The sequence below is a fragment of the Mangifera indica genome, chromosome 3 (assembly GCF_011075055.1).
Source record: "Mangifera indica cultivar Alphonso chromosome 3, CATAS_Mindica_2.1, whole genome shotgun sequence".
NCBI classification, from domain to species: Eukaryota; Viridiplantae; Streptophyta; class Magnoliopsida; order Sapindales; family Anacardiaceae; genus Mangifera; species Mangifera indica.
In genome coordinates, this window is record NC_058139.1 from 17,889,195 (window position 1) to 17,901,602 (window position 12,408).

The window sequence follows — 12,408 nt, forward strand, 5'->3', positions numbered from 1 at the left end:
GAGTGCTTCAAATTATAAATATTATCTTACCTGTAACAACAAACGAATGAAAACGTTAACAAAATTATACTCAATATATTGAATCAAGGTATAACACTAAATTTTAGGAAAAGCAAACATCATATAAAGTTAAACACGATGCTAAGGATGTCAATAATAAGTACAATGTCAAAACCAATCTCATCGTTCAAACGTTTGTGAACCACATCAACCATGCAATGAACCACAACCATTACTAAAAAAGCTCATGCGACTACATTCTTTAGAAAAATGTGACGTCAAAGTAACTGGAATGAAAGTAGGACTTAGAAGTAAAGTCTTATATGGCCGAGTTGAAAACAACGACCACAATATCGTTTCTACACTTCTTTGCCATGTGATGGAACTCTATTGTGACCCTGCAGTTTGTTAGCATATTGATATTCAATAACTAAAGCATGAATAACTTGAAAATTCTCCAAATAGACCTACTTAGCTTGATTTCCAATTCGATAAGCATTCTCAACATAAGCCACTAGAAGTGTTGCATTTAAGTATGATAGATGAACCACTAATAATAACTTGCTAGTTTCATCGCTTGTGCTATGGTTATGACGTGTGTACAAGATATTTGGGATAGCTAAATTTTTTGAAAATGGCATGTTCACTCCAATAAGTTAATCAAACCAATATTCTTCATGTTTCCATGGACCTCATACTTATGGACATTGATGGGGTTGACAATCATGTTTGCAATTTTTGTACATGTCTTGTTACCTTGTCCGCCCCCCCCCCCCCCCCCCTCTGAAGGTGCTAGTGAATGAGTATGGCCATTTGTACATAAAACAAAATCATGAGTAATCAACGAGAAATTGAACTATGATAACTAATATAATTACTCAATAAGTGTAACACCTTACATCAGAGGTCTAACCCTTTTGAGGAAGGTTCAACTTGTAAGTGTTTATGGCCTTTAAGGTAACAGAATAAAAAATTTAACGACTTTACAAAAATCAAACAAAAAAATAAATAACTCTTAGGATCTCATTCGTAAACCAATGATTCACACATATGGCAAAACAACAATACGGTGTTTTGAAGAATTTATACCTGCCTTTAAAGTCTCCTTCGTCATTCACATTGTGGAAACCAAACATAAACGCTTTGAATCCTAAGCGTAAGACAACACTTTTGTATCCACATGAAATACCAACAAAATAAGGTAGTTTCACACACTCATTGTCTGTTAGAATGTGATGTGCAAGTAAGGGTATTTGGTGTACGAGTGTATGTAATGTGTTTGGGCGAAAAACTATGCAATTGTGAAATCACTTTTGTATATATATACTATATGTACAACCATGCATCAGAATGTACAATTGTATTATTAGGGCAGTGTCTTAAAGGCAATCAAATTTATGTATTTGTAATTAATAATTTATTATTAATAAGGTTTCTATTAATTATTCATTATGTATATGTTTAAATTATGTTTGTACAGTTTAATGCCTCTCTCTAGATATATACCCCTACAAAAAATATGACCTAAAAAAATGTACAAAACTTGAACTTTCTTACCACATAGTAAGATAGTAATGGAACACCATATTTGAGATATGTTGTAATGTGTCAAAAGGTCACTTACCTACTGAGTATTTTCACTCATGTGTTTGTTTGTATGACTTTATAGGTTGAAGTTGTTGCATGAGGTTAATGGGTATTTCCATCATATTTTTTTTTATGAGTTTATTTTGTTTTTAATTTATATAGTTTGAGAGATGGATTACACTTATGAACTATGTTTATGATGATGGATTTTTAGATAATTAATATTGGATGTTTTCTAGCATCATCTTATGCCTAATTGTCTCTTTTTGGCACCTTCATACCTTAAATACCTAGACAACATTATCCCAAATGACTAAGGTCTAAGCTTAACTTGGTATATTTGATGCTCTCGTAAAAAACAAACGACACCTTAAATATCTATTAATTATGTGCCTCACATATAATACTAGTTAGACTATTATGTTAACTAGCTATGGTACCTTGGTTACATAGGAAAACTAATCATTGTCCCTATTTTATCACATACACATAGGTATGAGAGTGCTAATTGGATTACCATCCTTAGATAACCCATATCACGAGCATGTATATGATGGATCCCACTAACCACGTGAGAACTAACTAAAATGCCACTATCTTATATCATGCACACCTAAATTGAACTAAAACAAGTGAATAATGCACCTTGGCTCCAAGTGAATAATGTATCTCATGGGTATCTATCTTTCATATAACTCTATTGTATTCACATACATCTCCACTTATGCATGCAACTAGTGGCTATCTAAGTGTATATCACTTTCTTTTCCTTTCTTTATTTTCAACTCGAATCTTCTTCGATCAGGGTCTATGTTGTCTTTCATACAGTCAAACACGTTTAATTTGCTAGCTACCTTAATATAACACACCCTTTAAAAATATTATCCTTCGAAGGGAAGAGTTACTAACATTGATCATAAGAGTATTCACTTAAATAAAATAAAACAATTGTATAAATTTAAAGAATAAAATGATTGAAATACACTTTGTCAAACCAAATTTGGAAATCGTGCAAAAGATGTCTCTAATATATAAAAAATAAAATACTAAAAGTTCACTAGAGAAAAGTATTTTACATAGTTTGCTTAAAATCACAAATTCATTAAATATAATATGACATTTATGGCCTCTTCAACTCATGCCTACCAAACCTGCGCTCTATAACCATCACTTAGTTTTATCTCCTAAAAAAGACAAAATAAGAAAATGTGAGTGATAAACATTAAGTATGAACATAACATAAACTTTATTAAATTTCTATTTTGCCCTTTGACTCGATTCATACTGAACTGATCATCGTGAGTAAATTATTTACTCAACTTGGATGATGTGAACCCTTACTAGACAATCTATATCTAGGGATCTACTAGGTCCTTTAAATTTGTCTCACTAGCTCAATCTTCATGTCACATATCCAATAATCCCTTGAGATCCTATATTCACTTGACACACCATAGATGAAAGCTCACTTTATTTTAAATTAAACTATGAGTAACTTGTCGATCATAATAAGTTGAAACAAAGATTTGACACTTCGATCACTTGAGTATCATAACTGTGTAGTCTACTTTTTACACCCCTATTGGACTGAGGTCTATCTTAAGCCTATTATAGCTCACCATATCCTACTACGAGTGATCGAGTTTTACTATGAATCACTTGTCCTATTGCATACCCACTATAGATGGTGTAAAAAGTATCTTATTAGTGTCCTCTCATAACGACCCTTACACTTATACCACTAACTATGGTACAATCATACTACGTATGCATAGATGACTTTCTAGAAGAGCTTACATAGATCATTAGGTATAAATTTCACATTCAGTATAATGTATCACCTACAGATATATGGTCAGATAGAGATGACCAATCAGGTGTTAAAGGATATGTTAAGATATTATTGTTTGAATCATAGGGCTAGTTGGGTGGAGATGTTACCCTTAGTTGAGTTTGCCTAAATTAATAGTTGTCAGATAATGATTCAAATGGTGCCTTATAAGACACTTTATGGTATAAGGTGTTGTTCTCTTTTACACTGTGATGAGTTAGGTGAATGAGATGCTTTAGTACACTCTTAGACCGAAATTGACTCAGAGAACGGTTGAAGATGTTATGTTGATTAAGCAAAGGATGAAATAGGTCTAGGATTGATAAAAAAGCTATGTTGATAAGAGACAGAGAGATTTAGAATTTAGTGTGGGTGATAGAGTTTTCATCAAAGTAGCCTTTGACATAAAGTTTGGGAGAAAGGGTAAGTTGGCTTTTAGGTATATCAACCCTTATGAGATAGTAAAGTGGATCGAAAAGGTAGCTTATAGGTTTATGTTATTGACAAGCATGGATCTATTCATAATTTAATCCATGTTTCGTTGTTGTGTAAGTATATTGGTGATCTTTTGTATTTATTAAGGATTGAAGAGATTCAACTATTATATGATTTGAGTTATAGTAGCTCCCCTCGGTCAAAATACTTTGAAGGAACCACGAGGTTAAGGAAACTACCTGGGAGATGGAGTAAGACATGAGAGGTATCCTAAGCTTTTTCTAGCAAATTTCAAGGATAGTTCTAATAAAGAAAGATGAATTGTAACACCCATATGTACATCTTAAAGGCATTATAGTCATTTCTTATATTTATGTGTATGTATGATTGAGTTAATGTGAATTAAATAAAGTATTATGGAATTTTTATGATAAACAATTGCACATAAGATGGTCATGCCAGTGTATTGGTTACCACATCAATCAAGATAGATGAACACCATGTTAGTTTGAGTTTAAGTGAGGCACAACCATGTGTGGGGGGACATACACTCATGCATGGCGTTACACACTTAAAATTTTAAAAAGGCATGTTAGCTATGTTTTAGGGATATTTTTTATGCCTAATCAAATGTTTGTTTATTTTCAATCACTTTTCTTTTTCTAATTAATATGTGTTTATTTTTAATGATAACTATTTAACTTCTAACCAATTAGTCAATCATACTCTTTTAATGTTATCTACTACCACTTTGATTTTTTTTTTTATAAACATATATAAAAGACAAAAACAATCTTTTTTAAATGAACCAAACCGGATCAAAAGCTGGTTTGTAGTCAAACTGGTTGAACGAGTTAATTTGATCTAGTTTTAATAACACTACTACATAATTAGTGCTTACATGGTCAAGGTGTCAAATCATTGTATTCGATCTAATCTGATTAACATAGTATATAACTATGGGATATAGCTTTCAAATGATAATGTTTTTACCAAGAGATGATATGGTCACACTAGTTATGAATCTAAGGAGTAATTCCTTAGTGATCGAGTGAAACATAATTGACCTTAGTGAGGGTGTAGTCACCGCAATTCATAATCCAAAGTGATTCCTAGCAACTAAGCAATACCCAATTATCTCAAAAGATTTGTTATAAAACCTAGAGGTTATTGAGTTTCATATATAAGTTATATATATGAGATGTAGGACCCGTGATCATCGTAATAGGAGTCTATAGATTAACTTCAGATGATAGAGTTATGATAGGTTGAGCCAAAGATATTTTGGGGATTATGAAAAAGATGGTAGTAAAGTCTCTTACTTACTAAGTGATTTATCACTTACTCTCCAACTTTCATGTGTGTAAATATAAGTGATCGTGATGATTGTAGGGTGAGCAATGATCAATGAGCATAGAGAACATAGAGGCCTTTATGACATTTCAGTTATCATGCTTTCATATTTCAAATATGTAATCAGTTACGATACTCAACACACTGTTTGATGTTATGATTTGAGATTCATATTTTACATTTATGACATACTTTGAATGCTTCCAATTATTGAATTTGTGATAAGGGTATTTTAGTAATTTGTTATTATATAGTTGAATATTGGTTTTTAATAAGTGGTTACATTTTTAGTGAATTAAGGTTAGTGAGATCTTCCTCTAGAGGGCAAGACTTTTATAAAGGAGTGTTACAACTGTGTCTCATTTAAGTCTGTAAACAAAACTCTTTACAAGTTGTGGTTGAGCAAAAACCTAATTTAAATTACTTAAGGATCTAAGTCAGTGAGGTTTTTGTTAAGAAATTGACTTCGAACAAATGGAGTTCTAAATTTGAAAAGTGTTGTAGGGTACTCTAATGAAACCAAGAGTTACTGCTTCTACCACTTATAAGAGCAAAAAATCTATATTGCTCAAACCTATGTTTTCCTCGAGAGAGAGAGTTTATTCTCAAGAAGAGGAGTGGGAGGAAGATAGAATCTGATGAAATTCTAGTATCACAAGATACCACAAACGTTGGACAAGATGATATGGCATCACATATGGTTGATTATAGTAAGGAGGTCACTTACGTTAGGTGGAACACAGTGAATTGACTTAACACACATGAGCTATGTAGATCTAGTTGAGTATGTCATGAGAGTAAGAGATTTGGTTTTCTCATGACTTAACATAGTAACGTATTGGTCATCCACGATGACGAGCCTATGACTTAGGTGGTAAAAGGGGACCATGATTTAAATTCCTCCTAATACTAGATTATCATTGTTAGTTAGCTCAAAGTTCAACCAATATTGCATTGTGTGCATTATGAGTAGTAGCCATCTAAGATATCATATGTTTTCACATGGCATCTGGGATGTCAAGATGAGCTTAGGCTTGTCATTTGAGATGACATCGACTATGGATATAGGGCATGAGCATGTCATAGTTAGTCGGATGGACATTTGGGATGTCAAATAACATCTTAGAGTTAACCACACTTATGAGATACAATTTGCTATTGGACACCAATTTAGTTATGTTGTGTGTAAGCTATTGAGATGTCACATACTTAATAAGTGTTGTAACATTCACATATTCCCTTATTGTGGTTTTATAAGTAGGGGTCTTAATAGTAAGACATACAAGGGAGCTAGTGGTCTAACTTACGATGTTGCATGAGGCAAATGAGCATTTTAGTTATTACTATATTTTGTAGTTTCTAGACTGATATTTGTATTTACTTATGCATTGTGTTATTATTGGATTTAATTACAGGCATCATGGTTATGTTGGATATGTTATCATTATTTATATACGACATTGGCATGATACAGTTGACTGTGTTTACACCTTTTTGCATGCTTGAGATGTTAAGTTATTTATCATGCTTTTAAATTTCATTATGAATGAGTAGAATTTTAAGAAAACACGTCTCTTCGGGTCCATACTCTGCCTAGAGATATGTATCTAGGGAAAGACATTTATGGTACAAGAACATGATTTGGAACCAAAAAGGTGTTTTAAGTTTAAATTCTGAACATGCATAAGTCAAGTAGTCCTTCATATAATGCTAACCGCTCTTGCATGTCAATTGTTGTGAGTATATTTTAACTTGCATTTAGATAATTGTACACCTGCCTAAGTCTATGTGTTTAATTTCATGATGAGAAGATCCATAAGATTGGTCTGTATGGCACAACATGTCTCTACCCCTTGAGATGACAGTGAACTTGTCATTATTTGAGATGTTTTTTCAATTAACTATATTGATTGATTTCATATACACCCCTAAAAAAAAATCTATTTTATTGGTTACCTAAAATTTATTTCTATTTTTGTTTATTAAATTATTTTAGCATAACTTAGTTCTTAAAAATATATATACACACACAAGAGAAAATGGATAATCTTACAACCAAAATATTTCTCAAATATGTTGTCAACGTCTTTTTCAAATGATACATACTCTAAAGAGAAATATAAATGATCATGATATAAATTTGTTTTAGAAAACAATAATTGATTTGTTAAACTTGTTGATGAGGGACCCAAAAAACCCACTTTAAAAAGGCTCACATCATCTACAGTGAAGAGAAACTAACGTGATATGCTAGATGAGATGAGATGAGATGAGATGAGATGAGATTGGAAGGTTATGTGATGGTGTGTTGTTGTGGGAATTTGGAGCCCACAAAGGGGAAGGTAACCAGGCCACGCAAAAAGAAAAGAGAAGTTGATATGCAATAGAGTCCAAGCGCGGTGTACATGTGTGTTTTGTACACATCACATCCCTATCACCCTAATACAAAATTAGAGTTGGTTTTTGTATCATGGAAATGAGAGTGGGTATAGCTACGTTTAATTCAGTTCTAAACACCCAATTTATTTATTATTTTAATTATTTTGTGATGTTTGATGTGTACTTAATTTTGAATATTTAATTAAATATTCAAATAATATATAGTAATTTTTAATAAAAAAATCACATAACATAAATGGATATTAAAAAAAATATAAAGTCACAAGTATAAATATTGATGAGCAAGACCCAATTATTAAAAGTTCCGAAACAATAAGATTCATATTCATAATAATAATTTAAAAAAGAAAAAAAAGTAGTTAAAAGGGTATGGAATGAGTAAACACACAGAAGAAAAACCCAAAAACTAACCAAGGAAATGGAGGATGTGAAATTATTGAGCTCTTTCAATCCATTTATGGGAAACAAGTTATCGTCCCTAACATCCAACTCTTCAATTGGTGTACGAAATTTTGAATGACTAGAAGAATTATTGAAGAGAGATGAGAATTGGATGTGAAGCAGCTTGCCTGGCCAATTTGATTGTCTTCACTCATCATTCATTCTGGTGCCTTAATTGTTAGATGCTTCCAAACCTACCTTAAGTTCAATGAAGTAAAGGGAGTAAATTACAATAAAATCCTTTTCAATAGTAATTTCATATAAGAAGGGCCAATGATTGTCTAAAATTTCTTCAATGAACATAAAATCTGCCAGCTTGAATGTGTGGATCACCAAAGAAACCAAGCAAAATGCTGCGCCCTACGTATAAGATAGCATTATAGAGCTTAGCATACATTAAAAGATAAAAAAGGAATAAATATATGGGTCAGGTTGGCTTGGAGGAAGCATGTGAGAACTGGGGATCAATGCTCTGTTCATGTTCCAAGCCATTCCATTTTGGTGTACTAAATTTCATTTCTTTCACATGACATGTCTATACTCCCCTCCCCAACTCAAGATTAATTAGGCTTTCGTTTTTTACTACATCTGAATTAATCCATATTTTCTCTTTCGTGAAATGCTCACATTTGCTAGCCCAGGTAATTGTTCAGAAGAAAGAAATGGAGTGGGTCCTGGTACTGGTACTGTTATCTGGTAATGCTGCTATGACAGCACATAGCTAGTGGCCATATTATTGGGTTTGGATTGCAAAGTCAACATCCATCATTAGGTGGTGGTGGCCGCTTCCTCGTTTTTTGTGAACCTAAAAAAGGCTATTTTACTACTACTACTACTACTACTACTACTTCCTCTCATATCAACAAACTATGAGTGCTTTTCTTCTCAGTACCCTCAGCACAACGCTCACTGCAAGCTGGCTGCCTTTTGTCATCACTCAACAAATCCGTGACCCATCAATTTTTACCTTTAAAAAAGATGCCTAAAAGTGCTTCTTGTCTTTCTCTGTAGCCACAACCACTAGTACATATGATGCTAACATGGGCTGGGCTGGGCTGGGCGGGAATATTAGAGACTTCCTTCTAAGTTAAAATACTGAACCTACCCACATTTTAGCCCCATCTACCAACATCAATAGCTTATTCTCAAGCAAATTATAAATAGCATATTTTATTATTTTAATGGTATAAAGAGATTAAATAATAAATAGATATTTTATATCACACTTTTATTTTTTATAATTAAATTAACATTTCAGAAGTAAATAAAAATAAAAAAATCGTAAAAAAAAAAAATAATTCTACAAAAATTACATTATATCTATGGAATCTCTATGTACAAAATGATAAGGATAAACATAAATATGAAATAAACAAAATAATAAGTTTGTTACTTTGATCAGTCGCCGGTGTGAACGGCTATATATCATATACTACTGGCTCCAACCAATTAAATAATAAAATGATTGTATGAATTTTGAAATATGGTAATGTATAATTCTGTTGTATGATAGTCTTTCAAATTGTAAATCAACAATCACTTACACAATGCTTTTAAAACCGGATTAATGATCTAATTGATTGTCTCACTAGTTTATGGTTCGATCAGTTCAACCAATTCAACTGATAAATTGATCGGTTCAATTTATTATTAAATTATAATGGATAGATTTTACTTAAAAATTTGTAAAAAAAAAAAATTTAATCAAGATAACCATACCTAAAAGATTAGAACATATCTTTTTGAAAGAGTAACAATTATTCATTTGATTTCAATAAAACAATTAAAATAAAAAAAGTCTCAATTATATGATAACAAAAAAACATAATTTTATAAATTATTGTCTATAAAAGACATTTCAATGTATATACGATATTTTTTTTCTTTTTATTTTATTTTTAAACTTATTTTTTCTTATAAACCTTTAAAAATTTATCCAATCTAATAAAAAATATATAAATTATTTAAAAATAATTAAAATTTAAAAAAATTCAAAAATCAAATCCAATTTTGATTGATTCATCCGATCAAATCTGATTTTTAATCAGATTTGATTGAGTCAATAATAAAATCAATTTTTTATATTAATCGAATCAGACTTAGGGCTAGTTTCTAATTCAATCGATTGAATTGATCAATTTGATCTGGTTTTCAACATGTTTATTCTTACCAAAGATAAAATCACTTTAGTTAATTTTAAAAAATTTAAGTTTAATTTAATTTAAATATATATTATAATTATTGTTATATATATTTTTAATATGTGGGGCCAGTAATTAATGACCCTTATTGATCTTTCTATCTCTTTATTTTTCCATCGTCTCCTCCAGCAGAAGCCATTAAATCCTCTCGTCTGTACTCCATTTATTCACTGAATCCTTTATCATTGCAAAAAGCTTTGAGCGCAAAGTTTGTGATCCCTCGCTGGTTGTACCTCCGTGGCTCAATCGCAGCGGTTCATTTCATTTTGCAACATTCGATGTGTCTAGGAAGTTTTTGCTTTCACTTCTTGCTTGGTGTCAGAAACCAATTTGGAAGACTTAGTGAAGTTCAGGGTTGTTTATTTCGATCCAGAAATTGTACGAAACATGATCTCCTCTTTTGTTAGACGAGCGCTTGAACAACCGTTAAATTGTGCTAAAAATTATTTAGCTGATCTGCTAGAGCCATGTGTTGGTAGAGTGATTTATTTAGACTCTGATCTGGTGGTTGTTGACGATATTGCAAAACTCTGGACAACAAGCATGGGTTCCAAAACAATCGGTGCACCGGATTGCTACCACACAAACTTTACCAAATATTTCACGGTTACGTTTTGAGGTGATAGAAGATTTTCTGCCACTTTTTATGGAAGAAGACCCTGTTACTAGAGTGATGGTCATAGATCTGGCAAACTGTAGATAGGCTGGGTACACAAACAAAACATGATTTTGGATTTTGTAAAGGTAACAGATAAAATTTTGTCGGTAGGCACAACTTGGGTGAGAATGAGTCTTTTAACCCTTAAAAAAAAAAAAAAAAAAAAAAAAAAGAACATTTTCAAAATGATTTCTTTTGGGAAAAAGAGTGTTGAACACAAGAACTTCTTGTTACTAAAACGGCTGTTCTAACCAACCGGGTTACAAAAGACACTTAATGAGCTGAATTTTAATTTATTTATTAGGCCAAAAGGCTATTTTTCACTTAAGTTTTAATGTAATAACATAAAGGGAAATTAAATTAAATAATTATTTTATCTTTTTATTAAGTAAAAATATCAAAATTTCCTATTTCTAAGTAAAAATGTCATAATTTTTTTTTAAAATACCGAAATTACTTTTCACCAAATCTATATAAACTCTCTCACTCACACTCTCATTACATATACTTCTCATATCACTTAAATACTCACTTTCACTCTCATTTTTACTTAATATCAATTACTACGGGTTTATTCAGAAAGAAGAAGTTCATATTTTTTAATTCGAGTCAAAAAAATCAATTCATGAAAAAAAAATATTTATATGAATCTTAACTCAAAATTTAATTTTATTTGTTAAATCTAGTTTGTATGTCATGTAAAGGGAGCATTTGGATATTTGATAATAATTTAGGGGTTAAAAAATATTAAAAAAATATGAGGGACATTTTGATAGTACACAATATATAAAGAATTTAAACAACATGCTAAAAATAAATAGATATATTGAAATACCCTATAATATCAACAATAAAAAAATAACTCAAAAATATGAAAAAACATATTTGAATTTCGAAAATTACACATTCTTAGAAATAAGAAAATTAAAAAATCGATTTGAAATTTCATAATTACATTGTAAAATGTGTTTAGAAAAGCACAAAACTAAAGAGGCAAATGTCAAATTTGAAAACTACATATCAAAAAAGTCTAGCCTGATCACAAACAAGTTCAAAATTATAAAAACTGAAAATCCTAATTTTGGTAAAACAAAAAAAAACGACAAAATACACACTGAAATAGTTTTATTAGGGCCTCCAAATTAGGCACAACCAACAAAGCTAGTTATCGTTATAGAGCTCAAAATGAGCTTCACGTTGAAATATTACAGGCCCCTAACTCCTTCCAGATCAAAACTTATGGCCGTTCAAAGTTTGTCTCCTAGAGACCTTATAGTTTAAAAAAAGTCAATTTCCACCCAATCCACGATTTTTACGGACTGTCCCACGATTTAGTGTAAAATTTCCCACGGACCCCATGGATCTCCCCCTCTTCCCCCTCCCCATAAAATTTTGAAAACGCTAAATTTTCTCTCACCTCACGAGCACCTATAGGAGATTACTGTAGCATTGACAAATCTAACCCATTTTTTGATCAAAAATCGTTATTTCAGCCTCTAATT